At 48.1% G+C, this 23627-nt stretch overlaps 1 non-coding gene across 1 annotated transcript; it reads right to left on the bottom strand.

The window, feature by feature from the left end:
• Positions 1 to 201: 201 nt before the first annotated feature.
• LOC144691281 (U6 spliceosomal RNA) lies at positions 202 to 308 on the bottom strand. The gene has a single exon (XR_013579084.1). It is a non-coding gene; the product is annotated as a U6 spliceosomal RNA (small nuclear RNA).
• Between the last annotated feature and the right edge of the window lie 23319 nt (positions 309 to 23627).

The raw sequence follows: 23627 nt of genomic DNA, 5'->3' as shown, positions 1-23627 counted from the left end.
CTCTGCAACGTGCTAAAGGGCACGGAGGGCATTTCCTTGAGGTGACCCAAGTTGTGGGGCTCCAGCTCCCAAGGGAGGGTTTGGGGCTTGGGGCCAATGTGGTCTTCCATCCGAGTGTATCCCTGCTCGGACAGAAGACCACCGCGCACCTGCGCCACCTCGAGGCCCAGAATGACGCCAGGGCCGAGCACAACCGTCCTAAAAAAGATGGAACGCTTCACAAGTTTGTATGTCATCCTTGTGCAGGGGCCATGCTAATCTTCTCTGTATGGTTCCAATTTTAGTATATGTGCTGCCGAAGTGAACACAAGAAGATGTAGTTGCACAGCCTGGGCACTGGTGTTATTCACTTGTACATAATGTTCACCTTGTTAATGAACTCCCAAGAATGTATCCCTGCCTATGACTCCTTGTTCTGGTGAGCAATGTGCGTGTCATTCAGGTATGAAACCTTGGTCCCTGCACAAGATAGAGGCAGGTGTCTCAGTCCAGGGCTTCTTCCCCGTGCTTTATGCAACTTTCCCAGCACACTGAAGGTGTGCCTTCACCATCACTGGTCACATCAGTCATGCCTGCACCTCGATGGGGCTTATCATTGCTGCCACAATGTTCTGGGCTGGCTGCACAGAGTCCTGTCACTCACTCTGTATGCTCTCAGCACCTTTAAGGTACGGCTCACCGTCCCCCATAATTTCCCATAATAACACCGATCTCTTTACCCTTGTCTCTACTCTTTGATTTACCACATCTTTCCAAATTTGTACCATTGCTACCACTACTTAGTTTAAAACCCTCTCTACTTCACTAGTTATGCAGCTCGCAAGAACACCAATCCCAGCACAGTTCAGGTGCAGACCGTGAAGGGTAAAGAGTGGGGAGGAGGTGCTTTTCTTCTGCTTTTTTTCAGCCTCTAGTATTTGATTTCCACTTTGCAGTAGAAGGAGTAGGTAAACCAGTAACTGGGGTATTAGTAGTTTTATCAGTATTGTAAGTACTGTATTGCTTTATCAGCATTGTAAAGTTTATTAGCAGTGCCAAAAGCTATTGGGAGATGTAGGCTTTATTAATTATAATTAATTAATTAGCAACTATTAATTAATTAACACATATTGGAGATGGCAGGGCAGGTGATGTGCTGCAATTGCAGGATGTGGGAGCATCTGGATACTGGTGTGACCCAGGGCAAACACATCTGCAGTAAGTGTTTGTGGCTGCAGGAACTTCAACTCTTGAGTTATTGAGCTGGAGGCCAAACTGCAGACACTGCGGCATATCAGAGAGGGGGAAAGTTACCTGGACACTTTATTCCAGGAGGTGGTCACACCCCTTAGGATAGTGTCTTCTGATTTGGTCAGTGGTCAGGGACAGGAGGGTGTGAGTGCAAGCAAGGCAGGTAAGGGGACCCAGAGGGCAGGAGCACAGGAGCCTTGGCCCTTGCAATTGTCTAACAGGTTTGAGGTTTTTTTGGCTTGTTTGGCTGAGAGTGGGGGCTGCAGGGTGGATGAGCTTACTGGCCATGGCACCGTGGCATAGGAAGCCATTCAAGCAGGGGGTGTAACAAGGAACGTAGTGGTAGTAGGGAACAGTATAGTCAGAGGCATTGACACTGTGCAGCAAAGAGCATGGGTCCAGGCGGCTGTGTTGCCTGCCCAGTGCCAGGGTTCGGGACATCTGCTTGGGGCTGGAGAGGAACTTGCAGTGGGAGGGAGAGGACCCAGTCGTCATGGTCCATGTTGGTACCAATTACATAGACAGGACAAAGAAGGAGGTTCTGCATAGTCAGTATGAGGAGCTTGGCAGCAAATTAAGAAGCAGAACCTCAAAGGTCATAATCTCTGGATTATTACCTGAGCCACGTGCAAATTGGCATGGGACAAATCAGATTAGGGAGATGAATGTGTGGCTCAAAGCCTGGTGTGGGGGAAGTGGGTTCCAGTTCGTGGCGCACTGGCACCAGTACTGGGGGAAGTGGGATCTATACCGTTGGGACAGTCTACACTTGAACCTTGCTGGGATTGGTGTTCTTGCGAGCTGCATAATTAGTGAAGTAGAGAAGGTTTTAAACTAAGTAGTGGTGGCAAGGGTACAAATTTGGGAAGATGTGGTGAATCAAAGAGTAGAAACAAGGGAAAAGAGATCGGTATTATTATGGGAAATGAAAAACAGACTGTGACAGGAAGGAATAGAGGATACAAAACTAAAAGCAAATCAACAGATGAGGCTAGAGGTTATAAAAAGAATAAAAGGATAAAACTAAAGGCTCTGTATCTGAATGCACGAAGCATTCAAAACAAGACAGAGGAACTGAGAGTGCACGTAGAAATAAATATGATCTGAAAGCCATTACAGAGACATGGCTGCAGGAGGACATGGATTGGGACCTGAATATTAAAGGGTATTGGACATTTAGGAAGGACAGGAAGCGAAGAAAAGGTGGAGGGATGGCACTGTTAATTAATGATGGTATTAGCACAATAGAGAGGGATGACCTAAGTTCAGGAAACCAGGATATAGAAACTGTTTGGGTAGAGATGAGAAATGATAAAGGCAAGAAGTCGCTTGTGGGAGTATTGTACAGGCCTGCTAACAATAACCGTATGGTAGAATGGAGCATAAAGGAAGAAATAAAGGGAGCTTGTCAGAAAGACATCGAGTTCTCAGTATTCTCAGGAGAGAGGGTGAGCAGCCAGATGTCGTGGTCCATGTAGGGACCAATGATATGGATAGGAAGGAGGAGGAGGTCCTGCAAAGAGAGTTTAGGGAGTTAGGTGCAATCTCAGGAGTGCTACCCGTGCCACATGCTAGTGAGGCTAGAAATAGGAAGATAATGCAGCTAAATACATGGCTAAGGAGATGGTGCAGGAGGGAGGGCTTCATGTTTCTGGACAATTGGGCTCTGTTCCAGGGAAGATGGGACCTGTTCCGACAGGACGGTCTGCACCTGAACTGGAGGGGGACTAACATCCTTGCGGGTAGGTTTGCTGGTGCTGCTCTGGGGGGTTTAAACTAGATTTGCAGGGGGAGGGGAACCAGAGTGTTAGAGCAGATAGTGAGGTGGAGGAGGATAAAGGTCAAGTGAGGAATGCATGTATAGACAGAAATCAAAGGTTTGTATGTGATAGAAATGTTCTCAGGTGCATCTATTTCAATGCAAGGAGTATTGTCGGAAAGGCAGATGAGCTTAGGGCGTGGGTTGGCACGTGGGATTACGACATTATTGCAATTAGTGAGACTTGGTTGCAGGAGGGGCAGGACTGGCAGCTCAATGTTCCGGAGTTCCGTTGTTTCAGACGTGATAGAGGGGGAGGGATGAAAGGGGGAGGAGTGGCATTACTAGTCAGGGAAAATATCACAGCTGTGCGTAGACAGGACAGTCTGGAGGGCTCGTCTACAGAGGCCATATGGGTGGAGCTGAGGAATGGGAAAGGTGTGACCACACTAATAGGGTTGTATTATAGACCGCCCAATAGTTAAAGAGAATTGGAGGAGCAAATCTGTAGAGAGATAGCAGACTGATGTAAGAAACAGAAAGTTGTGATAGTAGGAGATTTTAACTTTCCACATATTGACTGGGACATACTGTAAAAGGGCTGGATGGCTTGGAGTTTGTCAAATGTGTTCAGGAAAGTTTTCTAAATCAATATATAGAGGTACCAACGAGAGAGGATGCAATACTTGATCTCCTATTAGGGAACCAGACAGGTCAGGTGACAGAAGTATGTGTAGGCGAACATTTTGGGTCCAGTGACAACAATGTCATTAGTTTTAAGTTAATTATGGATAAGGATAGGTCTGGTCCTCAAGTCGAGATTCTAAATTGGAGAAAGGCCAATTTTGTGGAAATTAGAAAGGATCTAGGAAGGGTGGATTGGGATAAGTTGTTTTCTGGCAAGGATGTGTTCAGTAAGTGGAAGGCATTCAAAGGCGAAATTTTGAGAGTGCAGAGTTTGCATGTTCATGTCAGGATTAAAGGCAAAGTTAACAGGCATAGGGAACCTTGGTTTTCAAGGGATATTGGCGATCTGGTTAAGAAGAAGAGAGAGGTGTATAGCAGGTATAGGCAACAAGGAGCAAATGAGGTACTTGTAGAGTATAGAAAATGTAAGAAAATACTAAAGAAGGAAATCAAGAAGGCAAAAAGAAGACATGAGGTTGCTTTGGCAGATAATGTGAAGGTAAACCCGAAGGGTTTCTACAAGTATATTAAGAGTAAAAGGATAGTAAGGGACACAATTGGTCGCCTTGAAGATCAGAGTGGTCATCTATGTGTGGAGCCTCACGAGATGGGGGAGATCTTAAACAGTTTTTTTGCATCAGTATTTACTCAGGAAACTGGCATAGTGTATAAGGAAGGAAGGGAAACAAGCAGCAGTGTCATGGAACATATAGAGATTAAAGAGGAGGAGGTGCTTGCTGCTTTACAGCGAATAAAGGTAGATAAATCCCCCAGGCCTGACATGACATTCCCTCGGACCTGAGGGAGACTAGTGTGGAAATTGCAGGGGCCCTGGCAGAAATATTTAAAATGTCCTTGGCCACGGGTGAGGGGCCGGAGGATTGGAGGGTAGCTCATGTTGTTCCGTTGTTTAAAAAAGGCCCCAAAAGTAAACCAGGTAATTACAGGCTAGTGAGCCTGACGTCAGTAGTAGGTAAATTATTGGAAGGTGTTCTGAGAGATCGGATATACAATTATTTGGACAGCCAAGGGCTGATTAAGGATAGTCAGCATGGCTTTGTGCGTGATAGGTCGTGTTTAACGAACTTTGTAGAGTTTTTCAAGGAGGTTACCAAGAAAGTAGATGAAGGAAAGGCTGTGGATGTTGTCTACATGGACTTTAGTAAGGCCTTTGACAAGGTCCCACATGGGAGGTTAGTTCAGAAGGTTCAGACACTTGGTATCCATGGAGAGATTGTAAACTGGATTCGAAATTGGCTGTGTGGGAGAAGACAGAGAGGGGTAGTGGATGATTGCTTCTCAAACTGGAGGCCTGTGACCAGTGGTGTGCCTCAGGGATCTTTGCTGGAACCATTGTTGTTTGTTGTCTATATCAATGATCTAGATGATAATGTGATAAATTGGATCAGCAAGTTTGCTGATGACACTAAGATTGGAGGCGTTGTGGACAGCGAGGAAGGCTTTCAAAGCTTGCAGAGGGATCTGGACCAACTGGAAAAATGGGCCAGAAAATGGCAGATGGAATTTAATGCAGATAAGTGTGAGGTGTTGCATTTTGTAAGGACAAACCAAGGTAGGACATACACAGTAAATGGTAGGGCACTGAGGAGTGCGGAGGAACAAAAGGATCTGGGAGTTCAGATACATAATTCCCTGAAAGTGACGTCACAGGTAGACAGGGTTGTAAAGAAAGCTTTTGGCATACTGGCCTTCATAAATCAAAGTATTGAGTATAGGAGTTGGAATGTTATGGTGAGGTTGTATAAGACATTGGTAAGGCCAACTTTGGAGTATTGTGTGCAGTTTTGGTCGCCTAACCACAGGAAGGATATCAGTAAGATTGAAAGAGTGCAGAGAAGATTTACTAGGATGTTGCCGGGTCTTCAGGAGTTGAGTTACAGGGAAAGATTAAACAGGTTAGGACTTTATTCCTTGGAGCGTAGAAGAATGAGGGGAGATTTGATAGAAGTTTACAAAATTATGAGGGGTATAGACAGAGTAAATGCGAGTAGGCTCTTTCCACTTAGATTAGGAGAGATAAACACGAGAGGACATGGCTTTAGGGTGAAAGGGGAAAGGTTTAGGGGGAACATTAAGGGAAACTTCTTCACTCAGAGAGTGGTGGGAGTGTGGAACGAGCTACCATCTGACGTGGTAAATGCGGGCTCACTCTTAAGTTTTAAGAATAAATTGGATAGATACATGGATGGGAGAGGTCTGGAGGGTTATGGACTAGGTGCAGGTCAATGGGACTAGCGGAATAATATTTCGGCACAGACTAGAAGGGCCGAATGGCCTGTTTTTCTGTACTGTAGTGTTCTATGGTTCTATAATCATGGGAGATTTTAATCTACATAAAGACTAGAAAAGTCAGATGGGTAAAGGTAGCCTAGATGAGGAGTTCATAAAACATTTCCAGGATGGTTTCTTAGAACAGCATCTTCTGCAGCCAATCAGGAAGCAGGCTATAGTAGACCTGGTATTGTACAACAAGATGGGATTAATTAATGACCCCATAGTGAAAGTGCCCGTAGGTAGCAGTGACCATAATATGCTTGAAATTTACATTCAGTTTGAGGGAGAGAAGCATGGGTCCAAGTCTATGCTTCTAAACTTAAATAAGGGCAATTAAGAGGATATGAAGCAGAGCTGGCTAAAGTGAATTGGCAAATTAGGTTAAGGGATAAGTCAATAGCGATGCAGTGGCAAATATTTAAGGGGGTATTTCAGAATACACAGAATAGATACATTCCAACACGTAAGAAAAAGCCCAAGGGACGGACACACCATCCGTGGTTAACTAGAAAGGTTAAAGATAGCATCAAACTTAAAGAAAAAGTACATAATTGTGCAAAGATAGGTGGAAGGCCAGAAGATTAGACAGAATGTAAGGAACAGCAAAGGATGCCTAAAAGATGAACAAGGAGGGAAAAATTAGAGTACAAAGGAAAGTTAGCCAGAAATATAAAAACAGATAGTATGAGTTTCTATAAATATTTGAGAAAGAAACAAGTTAACAAAGTGAGTGTTGGTCCTATAGAAAGTTGGCAAGCGGTAACAGGTGGTGTGCCACAGGGAACAGTACTGGGACCTCAACTGTTTACAATTTATATAAATGACTTGGGTGAATGGATGGATGGGATTGTTGCCAAATTTGCTGATGACACAAAGATAGGTAGGAAAGTAATTTGTGAAGAGGACGTAAGGAGGTTGCAAAAATATATAGACAGGTAAAGTGAGTGTGCAAAGATCTGGCAAATGGGGTGTAATGTGGGAAAATCTGAAATTGCCCATTTTGGCAGGAAGAATAAAAGAGAGGTATATTATCTAAATGGTGAGAGATTGCAGAGCTCTGAGATGCAGAGGCATCTGGGTGTCCTAGTGCATGAATCACAAAAGGCTAGTATGCAAGTACAGAAAGTAAGTAGGAAAGTTAATAGAATGTTATCATTTATTGCGAGGGGAATTGAATGCAAAAGTAGTGAGCTTATGCTTCGGTTACACAGAGCACTAGTGAGATCACATTTGAAGTACTGTGTACAGTATTGGTCACCTTATTTAAGGTAGGATGTAAATGCATTGAAAGCGGTTCAGAGAAGGTTCACCAGACTACTATCTGGAATAAGCGGGTTGTCTTATCAGGAAAGGTTGGACAGGATAGGCATGTATCCGCTGGAGTTTAGAAGAGTAAGAGGTGACTTGATTGAAACATATAGGTCAGGCTTTTCGGTTCATTCTGTTTCCTTCACTGAACATCAAGCCATTGTTTCCAGGACTGTTACTGACCTCATCTCCTCTGGAGATCTTCTTTCTGCAGCCTCCAACCTCATAGTCTCCCAACCTCGGACGGCCCTCTTCTACCTCCTACCCAAAATCCACAAACAGGACTGTCCCGGCAGACCGATCGTGTCAGCCTGTTCCTGCCCCATGGAACTCATTTCTCGCTATCTTAACTCCATTCTCTCTCCCCTTGTCCAGTCCCCTCCCACCTACATCCGTGATTCCTCTGACACCATACATCATATCAACAATTTCCGGTTCCCTGGCCCCAACCGCCTCCTCTTCACCGTGGACGTCCAATCCCTCTACACCTCCATCCCCCACCAGGATGGTCTGATGGTTCTCCGCTTCTTCCTCGAACAGAGGCCCGAACAATCCCCAACCACCACTACTCTCCTCCGTCTGGCTGAACTTGTTTTCACACTGAACAATTTCTCCTTAAACTCCTCTCACTTCCTCCAAATAAAAGGTGTGGCTATGGGTACCCGCATGGGCTCCAGTTATGCCTGTCTCTTTATGGAGTATGTGGAACATTCCTTGTTCCAGTCCTACTCCGGCTCCCTCCCACAACTCTTTCTCCGGTACATCGATGATTGCTTCGGTGCTGCTTCATGCTCTCGTCTGGACCTGGAAAAATTTACTAATTTTGCTTCCAATTTCCACCCCTCCATCATTTTCACATGGTCCATCTCTGACACTTCCCTTCCCTTCCTTGACCTTTCTGTCTCAATTTCTGGTGATAGAATGTCCACCAATATTCATTACAAGGCTACCGACTCCCACAGCTACCTCGACTACAGCTCCTCACACCCCGCTTCCTGTAAGGACTCCATCCCATTCTCTCAGTTCCTTCACCTCCGTCGCATCTGTTCTGATGATGCCACTTTCAAAAACAGCTTATCTGACATGTCTTCCTTCTTCCTTAACCGAGGTTTTCCACCCACGGTGGTTGACAGAGCCCTCAACCGTTTCCGGCCCATCTCCCGCGCATTCGCCCTCACACCTTCCTCTTCCTCCCAGAACCATGATAGGGTCCCCCTTGTCCTCACTTATCACCCCACCAGCCTCCGCATTCAAAGGATTATCCTCCGCCATTTCCGCCAACTCCAGCATGATGCCACCATCAAACACATCTTCCCTTCACCCCCCCCTGGCGGCTTTCCACAGGGATCGTTCCCTCTGGGACACCCTGGTCTACTCCTACATCACCCCCTACACCTCAACCCTCTCCCACGGCACCTTCCCATGCAACCGCAGAAGGTGCAACACCTGCCCCTTTACTTCCCCTCTCCTCACTGACCAAGGGCCCAAACACTCCTTTCAAGTGAAGCAGCATTTCACTTGCACTTCCCTCAATTTAGTCTACTGCATTCGTTGCTCCCAATGCGGTTTTCTCTACATTGGAGAGACCAAACGCAGACTAGGTGACCGCTTTGCGGAACACCTTCGGCTTGTCCACAACCCAGACCTCCCTGTCGCTTGCCATTTCAACACTCCACCCTGCTCTCATGCCCACATGTCCGTCCTTGGCCTGCTGCATTGTTCCAGTGAAGCTCAATGCAAACTGGAGGAACAGCCCCTCATCTTCCAACTAGGCACTTTACAGCCTTCCGTACTGAATATTGAGTTCAACAATTTTAGATCATGAACTCTCTCCTCCATCCCCACCCCCTTTCCGATCCCCCTTTTTTTCCCAATGATTTATATAGATTTTTCTTTTCCCACCTATTTCCATTATTTTTAAATGTATTTCCATCCATTGTTTTATCTCTACCTTTTAGCCTATTTCGATCCCTTCCCTTCACCCCACCCCACCCCACCCCCACTAGGGCTATCTGTATATTGCTTGTCCTGCTTTCTACCCTTAATTAGTACATTTCTTAGATAATATCACCACCTTCAACACCTCTTTGTCCTTTTGTCTTTGACATCTTTTGGTTATCTCCACCTATCACTGGCCCTCTATCCAGCTCTACCTGTCCCACCCCCCCTTAAACCAGCTTATATTTCACCTCTCTTCTACTTTTACTTAGTTCTGTTGAAGAGTCATACGGACTCGAAACGTTAACTGTGTTCCTCTCCGCAGATGCTGCCAGACCAGCTGAGTTTTTCCAGGTATTTTTATTTTTGCTTAGGCTTTCCTGTTCATCGGGCGGGCATGAGAGGCAGGCCCGGGAATGTCCTGGAAACGGCCCGCTGCCCGCAATTGGCCCCTGACCGCAATTTCATGCTGGCAGGCCAATTGACATCCAGCCAGCGTGAAATGCGCGCTGAGGGGTTCATCCAGGGTGGGGGCAGGAGGAGCGCGAGCACTAAAGTCTGCACATGTGTGGGGGTGTGTGCACTGAAAGCTCCCTGAAGGCACAGAGCTGCCTCAGAGAGCTGAACAATTTTAAATTCAAAAGTAAAGATTTTTAAAATCTGAAAAAAAATGTCCTGACAGGGCACTCACTCACAATAACCTTCACGGAATAAAAATTCTGCCCAAAAGTTAACATTAATTTTTTATTTAATTGTGGAAACCTCATCCCGCCCGTGGATGAGGTTTTGTTAAAAATGCAAAGGCCGCCTGGCCTATTCGCCCGTCCGCCAACCATGAGGTTGGATGGGCAGCAATAAATACAAATTTATTAATTGCTTAAGGGCCTTAATAGGCCTCTTAATTGTCGGCGGGCGTGCTGCCAACTCATGCTCACCCGCCGAACGAAAGATCACGACAGTGCGCGATGACGTCGGGGCGCTCGCCCAATGTCATCGCACGTGATTTTACCCCCGATCAGGTTGGGCGTAGGCACCCGACGAATGTAAGATCCTGCCCATAAGGTCCTGAGGGGACTCGACAGGGTGGATTTGGAGACGATGCTTCCTCTTTTGGGAGAATCTAGAACTAGGAGTCACTGTCTAAAAATAAGGGGGTCGCCCATTTAAAATGGAGATGAGGCGAAATGTTTTCTCTCAGAGGGTCGTGAGTCTTTGGAACTCTCTTCCTGTGAAGGCGGTGGAAGCAGAGTCTTTGAATATTTTTAAGGCAGAGATGGATAGATTCTTGGTAAACAAGGGGGTGATAGGTTATCGGGGTAGGCGGGATGCAGATTTGAAGTTACTATCAGGTCAGCCATAATCTTATTAAATGGCGGAGCAGGCTTGAGGGGCTGAATGGTCTACTCCTGCTCCTTGTTTGTATGTAGGGACTATGGCAATCCACTGGGTCTCCATGACAAGAGCATTATCACAGAGGGTACATGCACTGCCATCAGCCAGGCTGGATTCAAACGTTCACAGATGCAATGTGAGGATCTATGGTGTCTTCTCACCACATGTCATCAGCATCTTCCGCAACTCTAGCAGCTATGAGGGCCTCCCAAGTATGCCTGCCTCATCTGGCCAGCGCGATGGCCTCATCGCCATCATCCTTGCCTTTGAGGACCTCCTCACCCTGATTCCGATCGACGTCCTCCTCGGAGGAGATGTGCAGCTCCTCCATCTCCTCCTCAGCCAGCTCCTCTTCCCCGTGCAGCACCAGGTTGTGAAAGACGCAGTAGGCGATGACGATATGTGACACCCCCTGCGGACTGTATTGCAGGGCTCCACCAGACCGGTCCAGGCAACGGAACCTCATTTTCAGCATCCTGATGCTTTGCTCCATCAAGGTGAGAGATGCAGCATGAGCCTTGATATAGCTTCCTTCTGCTGCAGCCTGAGACCGCCGCAGAGGTGTCATCAGCCATGTCCTCTGCAGGTAGCCCTTGTCCCCGAGAAGCCATCCCTGCAGCCTCTGTGGACACTGGAAGCCGTCAGGGATTGAGACCTACTGAGAATGTAGGAGTCATGCACACTCCCTGGGAACCATGAGCAGACCTACAAGATGCGTTTGTGGTGGTCGCCCACCAGCTGAACATTCAGTGAACGGAAGCCCTTGTGGTTAACGTGGTTGACCGCTTGTTGCCACAGAGATCTGAGCGCCACGTGAGTGCAGCTGTGGGAAACCTGAGATCTGGGCAATTCCCAGTGCTCTTTTTTCCTGGCTTTCCTGGTCCTGGGCGAAATGCAAAAAAGTTGTGTGCTTTTGCGAAGATGGCAGCCGTGACCTCAGGGATGCATTTGTGGGCGGAGGCTTGTGATATCCCACAGAGGTCACCTGTGGAGCCCTGAAAGGAGCCACTGACATAGAAGTTGAGCGCTGCTGTCACTTTCACGGTCACTAGCAGTGGATGCCTTCCATGTCCCTGTGGAGCCAAATCCTGCAGCAGGTGGCAGATGTGACTGGACATGCACAGTCTTCGGCGACACTGGTTCTCGGTCATCTGCAGGAACGACGAGTGCCGTCCATATGCCCTGGGTCTAGCTAGATGCCAACCAGCGAAGGCTTGTTGTGGCTCTTCAGTGGCATGCACGGGAGCCCCAGCCACCCCTTCTTCCAGAGAGTGCCCAGCCAGGCATCTCCTTCACTTTCTTCCCCTCACCTCCGCTCTCTGTAAGCAATGAGACATACAGCTGGGTCACCAGGCTCCATGCTCCTGATGTACTCCTCCTGCAGGATGAAGGAGAGAGACGCATGGGTTAGCTTGGGTGTACCAAGAACCTCTCTTGGTTAAGTCAGAAGACACCTTAACGCATCCCAAAGAGTGCTGGCAAACACTTGGATGGCCAGAGATTAGTGTGCTGCATGGCTGCCCAAGACCTCACCCACCTCTGCCCCACTCCACTCGACCGATTGGCGGCAGTTTTGCCCACTGGACTGCATGCTGTGCCCTCAGCTCAGGCGCAGGCATTCTCCTAACCTGCACTGCAAGTCTGCACTGTTAGCTTGAACCATGGGGGAGATTAGTGCAAACCGGGATGATGACATTGCAAGGGGCTGTGAGCACCTGCAGCAGTGACTGCTCCAGGGCCAGCTTTAGCGAAGAGATTGTACAACGTACCCAGTCATCCAACTGTTCTGCAGTCCGGTAAATCGCTTAATTTACAGTCTGTGCCCAAGGGGTGAAAAGCTCTGGAGCACTTGGTGGCGTTTTTGTGTTTCTGTGTTGCTTGAGTGGGCAGATAAGCTGGATGCCCAGCTCCAAGCACATCAATATGGCTGTGCCTGAACTGTCTGCTGTGGAGGAATGGGCACTTTGTACAGGTTTCCCTAATGCATGGCCGCTTCTCTCCTTCCCCAACCCCCTGCACGTGCTTGTGCACCACCTTCAACCGCAGTGCAGCCCTGCCCCCCCAAACTCACCTCAACCGCAGTGCAGCCCTTGTCCCCCCAAACTCACCTCAACCACAGTGCAGACCTTGTCCCCCCAAACTCACATCAACCACAGTGCAGCCCTTGTCCCCCCAAACTCACCTCAACCACAGTGCAGCCCTTGTCCCCCCAAACTCACCTCAAACACAGTGCAGCCCTGCCCCCCAAGCTCACCTCAACCACAGTGCAGCCCTTGTCCCCCCAAACTCACCTCAACCACAGTGCAGCCTTTGTCCCCCCAAACTCACCTCAACCACAGTGCAGCCCTTGTCCCCCCAAACTCACCTCAACCGCAGTGCAGCCCTTGTCCCCCCAAACTCACCTCAACCACAGTGCAGCCCTTGTCCCCCCAAACTCACCTCAACCACAGTGCAGCCTTTGTCCCCCCAAACTCACCTCAACCACAGTGCAGCCTTTGTCCCCCCAAACTCACCTCAACCACAGTGCAGCCCTTGTCCCCCCAAACTCACTTCAACTGCAGTGCAACCCTTGACCCCCAACTTGACTCAACCGGAGTGCAGCCCTTGTCCCCCCAAACTCACCTCAACTGCAGTGCAACCCTTGACCCCCAACTTGACTCAACCGGAGTGCAGCCCTCGTCCCCCCAAACTCACCTCAACCACAGTGCAGCCCTTGACCCCCAACTTGACTCAACCGGAGTGCAGCCCTTGCCCCGGCACCGACTGACAGCCAGCCAGAAAAATGCAACTTGCTATGCCCTTGCCTGAATGTGCAGTGTCTCAACCTTGAAGTCTATCAGGCGATCCATGCGAGAGCTGCACAACGTTTCTGCACACTGCTCCGAGCTCCGCTCAAAGTGCAGCTCGCTAGATGCACACCTTATAAATGTTAAAAACAAAAAGCTAAAAGCTACTGCGGATGCTGGAAATCCAAAACAAAACAAAAACAGAATTACCTGGAAAAACTCAGCAAGTCTGGCAGCATCGACGGAGAAGAAATCAGTCAACGTTTCGAGCCTTCATGGCCCTTCGGCACAACTGCAGCATAGTTTCAACAAGGGAGAAATATAAATTGTTGAAACTATGCTGCAGTTCTGCCGAAGGGCCATGAAGGCTCGAAACGTTGGCTGATTTCTTCTCCGCCGATGCTGCCAGACTTGCTGAGTTTTTCCAGGTAACCTTATAAATGTTGTTGTGAAACACGTCGGTGTGATGCTCAGGTGATCCAGCGTGGAGCGATGAGACCTATGAGCTGGGCTTACAACAGTGTAGGGCAGAATTTTCCGCTCGTTGGGTGGGCATGCACCCGACCTGAACGAGCGTAAAATGACGTGCAATTACGTCGGGCAAGCGTCAAGACGTCATTACGCACTCGCATGATATTTCGGTCAGTGGGTGCGCGTGGGAGTTGGCAGCACGTTCGCCAACAATTAACAGGCTTATTAAGGCCTTTAAAATACCAACTGAATTAAAATTTTCGCTGCCCATCCAACCTTACAGTTGGCGGGCAGATGAAAAGGCCAAGTGGCCTTTGCATTTTTTGTGAAACCTCATGCACAGGTGGGATGAAGTTTCGTTCAGTGGTTAAAAATAAAAATTTCAAGCTAATTTCCAAATTTTAAAACTCTTTATTTTCATTGTTCAAAATCTTCATCTCCTTGAGGCAGATCCGCACCTCAGGGGGCTTTACCTGCGCGAACACGCGCGCATACGCAAACTTGCGCGCTCGCCCTCCTCCCTCTCCCCCCACACAGGAAGCGCTGCAACACGCGTTTCACGCTGGGTGGGTCTTAATTGCCACCCCCCCCTCCCCCCCCCCCCCCAGCGTGAAATCGCAATCAGGCCCCGATTGTGGGCAGTGGTCGGCTTCCTGACCGCTCCCGCTTTCCCCCGCCCAGCCCTCCTGACAAGGGCAAAATTTGGCCCGTGCAGATGTATTACCATGAAGTTCCCAATGTGCAATGGGGGGAAATGCAGCCCGCCATTGATGGGGTGGAGCGGGCGCTCACAAACTGGTTTCACAACATCATGGGCAGAATTTTCCACTCATCGGGCGGGCGCGGGTACGGGTGCCCAACCCGAATGAACATAAAATGACACGCGATAATGTGGGTCGAGCGTCCCAACGTCATCACCCCCTTGCACAATATTTCAGTCGGCGGGTGCGCGCAGGAGTTGGCAGCGCGCCCGCCGACAATTAAAAGGCCAATTAAGGCCATTAAAGTAATAATTAAGCTCAATTTTCCACTGCCCGTCTAACCTTATGGTTGGTGGGCAGGTGAAAAGGCCAAGCGGCCTTTGGATTTTTTAGGAAGCCTCATCCACGGGCGGGATGAGGTTTCCAACAGCAAATAAAAATTAAATAGAAGCATTTTAATTTAATTCATAACATGTCCCTGCTCATGTGACAGAGTCACATGAGGGGACATGTTATTAACGTTTTTAAAATCTATTTTTTTTTATTTTCAAATATCTTCATTTCCCTGAGGGAGCTCAGTGCCTCAGGGAGTGTTTCCTGCGCACACTTGCGCGCATGGGTGAACTTCCACGGTCGCCCTCCTCCCCCCCGCCACACAGGCAGCGCTGAGCGCTGCAACACGCTTTTCACGCTGGGCGGGCCTTAATTGGCCCCCCAGCGTGAAACCGCGGCTGTGGCCCGATCGCGGGTGGCGATCGGCGTACCGACCGCCCCACCTGCACCGGCTGAGCCCGCCTGACAAGGGCAAAACCCTGGCCCGTGAAACCGATTTTTGGCCTTCCCGCCATATTGTCCGCTCACGCCCGACGCCAGTGGGCACGGAAAATTCCGCCCATAGAATCACTTATAGCTCATCAAGCCCCTGCAGAGTAACCCAGTCAGCCCCATTCCCCTGCTATATCCCTGCAGTCCTGCGAGTTCATTTCCTTCCAGCACCTATCCAATTTCCTTTTGAAATCACTGATCTCTGAAATCAAATCTCTGCTTCCCTTGTAGGCAGTGAGTTCCCGACGATTAGCACTCGCTGGGTAAAAAGGTTCTTCCACACAAGCCAGTATGTAGAAGCTCCTACAATAGAGGGGGCGGTCCTGGACTTAATTTTGGGGAATGAAGCCGAGCAAGTGGTCGAAGTATCAGTGAGGGAACATTTTGCAGATAGTGATCATAACTCCATTAGATTCAAGGTTGTTAGGGAAAAGGACAAGGATGGGCCAGAAATCAGAGTTCTAAGTTGGAAGAAGGCCGATTTTAATAAGATCAGATATGATTTGGCCAGAGTGGACTGGGAGCAACTGCTTTTAGGTAAATCTGCGTCAGAGCAGTGGGACTCATTCAAGAAGGAAATAGGGAGAGTACAGGGCCAACATATTCCAGTAAAGATAAAGGATGGGACCAAGAAATCCATGGAACCCTGGATGTCGAGGGATATACAGGATTGGATAAAGAGAAAAAGGGAGGCTTATGGCAGATACTGAGGGCTCAAAATAGCGGAAGCCCTAGAGGAATATAGAATGTGTAGGGGGGAAATTAAAAAGGAAATTAGGAGAGCAAAAAGGGGGCATGAAAAAACATTGGCAGGTAAAATAAAGGAAAATCCAAAGTTATTTTACAAGTACATTAAGAGTAAGAGGATAACTAGGGAAAGAGTAGGGACCATTGAGGACCATAGTGGTAATTTGTGTGTGGAGCCGGAAGACGTAGGGTAGGGCTCTAAATGAATACTTTTTGTCAGTGTTCACAAGTGAGAGGGACAATGTGGGTATGGAGATCAGGCAGGAGGACTGTGATATAATTAAAGAAATTAGCATAGAAAGGGAGGAAGTTCTAAGTGGTTGGGCAGACTTAAGAGTAGATAAATCTCCAGGCCCGGATGAAATGTATACCAGGCTGTTGAGTGAGGCAAGGGAGGAGATAGCAGGGGCGCTGGCAATAATTTTCAATACCTCTCTGGCCACAGGAGAGGTGCCAGAGGGCTGGAGGACAGCCAATGTGGTACCGTTATTCAAGAAGGGAGGAAGGGATAAACCAGGGAGCTACAGGCCAGTCAGTCTAACCTCAGTGGTGGGGAAGCTATTGAAAACAATTCTGAATGACAGAATTAATCTGCACTTGGAGAGGCAGGGATTAATCAAGGACAGTCAGCATGGTTTTGTTAAGGGGAGGTCATGTCTGACCAATTTGATTGGACTTTTCGAAGAGGTGACCAGGTGTGTAGATGAGAGCAATGCATTTGACGTAGTCTACTTGGACTTCAGCAAGGCTTTTGATAAGGTCCCGCATGGGAGACTGATAACAAAGGTAAGAGCCCATGGGATCCAAGGCAATTTGGCAAATTGGATCCAGAATTGGCTGAGTGGCAGGAAGCAGAGGGTGATGGTCAAGGGGTGTTTTTGTGACTGGATGCCTGTGTCCAGTGGGGTTCCACAGGGATCGGTGTTGGATCCCTTGCTCTTTGTGGTATATATAAATGATTTAGACTTGAATGTAGGAGGGTTGATCAGTAGGTTCGCGGATGACATGAAAATTGGTGGGGTGGTAAATGGTGAGGAGGATAGCCTTAGATTACAGGAGGATATAGACGGGCTGGTCAGATGGGCTGATCAGTGGCAAATGGAATTTATTCTGGATAAGTATGAGGCGATGCACTTGGGCAGGACAAACAAGGCACGGGGATACACGATGAATGGTAGGACCCTGGGAAGTACCAAGGATCAGAGGGCCCTTGGTGTGCATGTCCACAGTCCCTTAAGGTAGCGGGACAGGTAGATAAGGTGGTTAAGAAAGCATATGGGATACTTGCTTTTATTAGCTGAGGCATAGAATATAAGACAGGGAGGTTATGCTGGAAATGTATAAAGTGCTGGTTAGGCCACAGCTGGTGTATTGTGTGCAGTTCTGGAATCCGCATTATAGGAAGGATGTGATTGCAGTAGAGAGAGTGCAGAGGAGATTTACCAGGATGTTGCTTGGGCTGGAGAGTTTTAGTTATGAGGAGAGATTGGGCAGATTGAGGTTATTTTCCCTGGAGCAGAGGAGATTGAGGTGTATAAAATTATGCGGGGCATAGATAGGGTAGACAGGAAATAACTTTTCCCCTTGGTGGAGGGATCAATAACCAGGGGGCATAGATTTAAGGTAAGGGGCAGGGGGTTTAGAGGGGATTTGAGGGGGAATTTTTTCACCTAGAGGGTGGTGGGAATCTGGAACTCACTGCCTGAAAGGGTGGTAGAGGCAGAAACCCTCATAACATTTAAGAAGCATTTGGATGTGCACTTGTGATGCCATGGCATACAAGGCTATGAGCCTAGTGCTGGAAAATGTGATTAGAGTAGTTCGGTACTTGTTTGACCAACCCAGACTCGATGGGCCGAAGGGCCTTTTTCTGTGCTGTAGACCTCTATGACTCTATCTGTGCCCTCCCCTGCCTCCACTGTACCTGTTGCCCAACACCTTAAACCTGTGTCCTCTGGTCCTGGAACAACTTTTCTTTGTCAACCTTATCTAAACCTGTCATCTTTTACAACCCTATCAAATCTTCCATCAATCTCCTTTGCTCCAAGGAGAACAACCCCAGTTTCTCCAGCCTAATCTTGTAGCTAAAATCCCTCATCCTGGACCCATTCTGATGAATCTGTTGGGCACCCTCTCAAGGGGCCCTCACACCTTTCATAATGTGTGGTGATTAGAACCGGATCAGTATTCTAGTTTTAGCTTTGTACAGGTTCAGCATAAATTTGCTGCTTTTGTCCTCATTATCTCTAATAATGAAACCCAAGATCCTATATGCTTTCCTAGCCACTCTCTCAATATGTCCTGCCCTGCCACCTTCAAAGATCTATCAACATGCACCCTCATATCTTTCTGTCTCTGCACACTCTTTAGAACTGTGTTATTAAAATCTACATTGCCTCTCCCTATCCCTTCTGCCAAAATGCATCACCTCACACTTCTGTTTATTAGATTCCATTTGCCACTTGTTCATCCATTGTGCTGGATTATCTGTCTCTTGTTGCAGTCAATTTGTATCATCCTCTTTGTGCTTAATATGATCCAATCCATCTCTTACTACCCACTTACTACTTACATGTCAATGGAAGATTTTTGGGTTTACTTTTATGTTGTCTATCATTCTATTCTCGTACTCCCCTTTTGCCGGTCTTATTTTCCTCTTCAATTCCCCTCTCAACTTATTTTATTAAACCTGGTTCGTGCTCGAAGAATTCACCTGAAGAATTCACAGTGACAGGAGGCTGTGTGGTGGGCTAGCCAATGTACCCAGCATCTCCATGTGCGGGCCCATTCGGCACTCTCATGTACGCCCCCCCCCCCCCATCGAGGTCTTCACCTGAGTCCTCTGCAGCAAAGCACCCTCCGGAGAGCTGGCAAACAAATCATCCTCTACCCCTGGCCTGGTTACAGCCTGCTGGTGCCCGCAGGGCTCATCATGTGCAGATCCCAACTCTGTACTTGTCTCCAAGGTAACTGCGATGCTGGTGTCTGAGCTGGTGGACGCTAGTGTCAGATAAACTAATGGGTCCTCTTCATTAATGCTGTGTTGCTGTTACTCTCCCTTTCCTTTGGCCTGCTGTGGCTGGCAGCAGTAGTTTTGAGCATATGAAAGCAGAAAATCAGAAGAGATAGGTTGGTGTGAAGGAGTGGGGGTGGGAAAGCAGGAGGTCCATGTTCACACCAGCAGGAGTTTGCTCATCATTGACAGACAACAGGATGATGGTGTTTTGGGAGTAGAGAAGTGGCATAAGGCAGGAACATGCCATCATCTTTAACGTTCTCACCGATGCTAGATGCTAAGGGTCCCATTGCAGTCGACACCATAATACAAAGTATCATCTCCTCCATAGGGCTCAGGAGAAGTATGTGCCTTTGTGCTCTGCCCAGCTCCCATTCACTGTGTGCCCCCTTCTCCTGCACAAGAAAGGGCAGTACATTAATGATCATATAGCACTGTGTTTGGATGATGTTACTGCCATAGTTGAATAGCTGGAGGTGTATGGAAGCAGTGAAAGGTGGGTGTGAGGCTGACTCATTGGTAGTTGTGATGAGGTATTGGAGTATCTGGGTGTTAGGTGTGAGCCCTGAGTGCCAGGGAGTGCTGCTAGGTGAACGATGTGGGTATGGTGCAGTGAGCAGCCTGAGAGGGTGTTGTGGTGGGTAAGAGATATCATTTGAAGATGTATTCTCTGACCTTGACCACCTGGATGAGGACATTAAAACTCTTACAGCACTGATTCCAGATCCTTTTGTTCAAACCCTGGGAATTGACTTTCCTAGCTGCCTGCTTTCACTCTCTTCTGAGGATGGTCCTTGAGAGTCTCTTGGCTACCCATGGGAGCATGGTAACTCCCCCCTGCCCACCAGTATCATTATTTCATCCAGTGCAGCATAAGTCGCTATGGATCCTTCTATCTGCCCTCGTGTTCCTTTCGCAAGAAGATCTCAGCAATCTTGTTATGCAGCTTCCTTTTAAGAGACAACCTATCTTCAAGAAGAGCAGGCTGGCAACATGACATGATCTGCAATCCATATGAAGGGGCCTCTGACTGCGTTTATGTTGCCCATCTCGATCTGAACAGGGGTGGGCATTTCACAAATCATAACCTGAAAGAGGGGCTTTCCATTTCCAAGAACCCCTGCCTTCTTACCTGGCACTGACATACTTTGTCCAGCTTTCCATCTTATAGCCTCTCATTTTCTAAATGAATTGCAAATGACATTGTGCTGTTAACATTGAGGCTTTCTATGAAGGAACTGTTCATATTTGCAGAAAAAAGGAAAAGACTAGCTATTGAGAAATTGGCAGTAGAAATCTTCAGTAGCTTGTTAGAATTGCCCTGTTAGTTCAGCTTCAAATGGCTGTATTTGTATTGGATGAACTTGTTTGTCTGAAGGGCTATTGAAGGCTACTGATTGACCCTGCTGCTAGTGTGAAAATGTGTTCCAATCTTTTGAGGCAACATAACAGTCCATTTTCCAATTCTTTGAGGATATTCAAATATCAAGCTGGCAAAGTACAGTTTATCTTATTAACCTACCACTTTGTAAGAATAGATAATCTGAAGCGATTTGTTGATTTGGGAGCTGAAGTATTCTGGCTAATCTGAATGCCTGTGTCAGGAAAATATAATAATTTTCATAATGTTATTGGAATTATTGGAAGGTAGGAGTAGTGTGTTTCTGGGTGTGTGTGTGGGTGTGTGGAACTTAATTGAATTAAAGACAGCTGGTCCGAAGGCTTTGGTGTATCAAGAGAAGCTGTGTTTGAAATGTTAAATAGGTAAACATGGTTGAAGTTTTAGAATGTGAGGTGTAAAAGGAAAATTTGCATTTTGAGATAAACCAGAGTAAAATTTGAATTTCAAAAGAGGTGGTGAAATGTTACACTTAGCCAGAAAAGCCAAACAGTGTGTTTATTTTTCCCATAGCTTACTGATAAAATTGGTACTATGAAAGATTTTTATTATTAGAAAAGTTGAGTTGAAAAGACATATTGGAACAATGGGATTTACGTTAAAAAGGGAGAAACCTGTATAAAGGAGATGAGGTTGTACGTAAGGAAAGAAGGTTCTCTAAGGTCTAACGAATGTGAAAACCCTCCAGCCTCTAAGCCTCAAGCTGCTGTCTACATGAACTGAAGTGAAGAAAATTCACCCTGAATTTGACTGTTCAGGGTATTGTGTTACTTTGCCTGGGTCCTTTAAAATCAATGGGTGGAATTTTCCCAGAATTGCACTAAGTGTGGTAGCGGGCAGGTAAAATGGAGACCGACCTGCCGATGAAAATGCCGTATCATCCTGAGCCCACCTCATTATTTATTCATTCCCTGGAAACGTGCTGTTTCCGTGGCGAGCAGGCTCTCATTCGTCCGCTTGCCATCACCCTGCTTTTGCATCACACCGGCCGCCATCTTTAAAAGGCAGCCGCCAGCAAAGTGCTCACCACCACCAGCTCACCACCACTGCCCGGGAGACATGGCCAGCAAAGGAAAAAAGGCTGCAGCCCCCCGATTCAACGACGGGTCCCTCAAGCGACTGCTGGATGCTGTGGAGACCCACCGGGATGTGCTCTACCCAGCGATATGGCCACAGGATGGACAGCAAAATCACCAAACTGGCTTGGGAGGCGGTGGCAGTGGTGGTCAGTGCAAACGCTCTGCAGAGGAGGACAGCCACCCAGTGCCACAAAAGGACGAATGATCTCCTCCATTCCGCCAGGGTAAGTCACTCTTTTCATCACTCCCAACTCAAACACTCACAAACCCATTGCATCCACAGGGTCCTCACTTACTGTCAGTGCAAGGGACATCACCATTCACTCTTTCACACACACCGTCATTGTCCTCATCCCATCCATGGGACCACTCACCACCCACACAGACCAGGCATACTTATCATCTGCCCCGGCAGGTGTCCCGATACACTCTCCCCATCTCTATCCATGCAGGACAAACTGTCTCACAACAGGAGGGAAAGGTCGCAGACAGGCGGAGGGATGCCAGAGATCAAAGTTCTGACAGAATTTGAAAACAGAGCCATCCAGCTGGCCAGCGTTGACCGGGAATGGTCCTGTGCTGATGATGAGGTCGGCACTGGTCTGTCAAGTGAGGATCCAGCAGTGCAACATCCATCAGACAACCATGCTGTGAGTGATGTGTCCTCTTTCACAGGCCACTGCCATGCACTAATTATCTCTCCTTGCTTTCGCAGGCACATCTGCCAAACAGCTGACAGAATCTATGATCCAGAACCTCCAATCAAGCCCCGAAGAATCCTCTGAAGAGGAATCTGAAGGCACTCTCCCTGAAGTCCCATCACAGCGCTCACCCACACCCTCCACCAGTGCATAGAGACACACCTTGGTGGGACCTAGCTTTAGCGTAGCCTTGGGATCACAATCTGGTGAGCACATCGCACTTTCAGATCCACAGCAGGTGGAGGCGGGGACTTCTCAGGTCCCCGGTACTCAGAGGACTGATGGAGGCCAGAATGTTGCTGAGTCCGAGTCAGATGATGAGCCTCTGGCCTTGGTCATGTCACGGTTGCTGAAGTTACAAAGGCAAGCTCGGGAACATCAGGAAGGGATATCCACTGCACTCCTCAGGTTGCAAGGCACGATGGAGGAGCCCGTCCGTCTTCAGGCTGAGGTGATAGCGCCGGTACTGCAATGCACCGAGGTCAACACTGGTAGGATGGTGGCTGCCATGGAGATCTTGGTCCAGGACATCACTCCTGCGCTGTTGCGTGGGCTTAACTCCATCACTGATGCCATAGTTGGCCTCCAAAAGTGCGTACGCGAGACGGGCGCTGGACCGCTCGAAATCACTCCAGCTCCCCCTTCTCAAGGAGTTAGCCAGGGGCCGTTGGACACCTGTTGGAGGAGAATCAGTAGATGCACACTCTGGGGCAATCCACCCAGGTGACTCTGGGAGTGTCCGGCCCATCTGATTCCCCTCTTCCTGTGACCTCCGCAGCTCCAACTCCACAGGCCGAGGAGGGTGTCACTGCCACACAGCTGGAACCCTAAAGCAGGCCGGGGCCCTCCAAGCCTCGGGCCTCCAGAGGACACCTGCCAAAGTCATCACAGACAGGGTGTCGCAACCAGCGAGGAGCCTCCACCTCTGCTGTAGATGTCCAGGGAGCAGAAAGATGCAGCAACAGGGTTAGGAAAGTTGGGTAAAAGTAGTTGCACAGCCTTGGCAAGGGTGTTGATCACTTGTACATACTGTTCACTATTGTCGTTAAACTCCTAAGAATGTCTCCCTGCCTGTGGCTCCTTGTTCTGATGAGCAGTGTTTGTGTCACTCAGATGTGAAACCTTTCTGCACAAGTTAAAGGCAGGTATCTCAGTCCTGTTCCCTGTGCTTTGTGCGGCCTTCAGACCAAAGTGATGGTCCAGCCTCACACCCCCTGGAAACATTACTGATGCCTGCACCTCAACAGTGCTGGTCATTGTTGCCAGAATGTAGTGGGCAGGCACTACAGAGTT

The sequence above is a fragment of the Cetorhinus maximus genome, chromosome 15 (genome assembly GCF_964194155.1).
Source record: "Cetorhinus maximus chromosome 15, sCetMax3.hap1.1, whole genome shotgun sequence".
Taxonomy (NCBI): Eukaryota; Metazoa; Chordata; class Chondrichthyes; order Lamniformes; family Cetorhinidae; genus Cetorhinus; species Cetorhinus maximus.
Note: the sequence above shows the minus strand (reverse complement) of the source record. Positions and strands in the feature narration are given on the sequence as shown.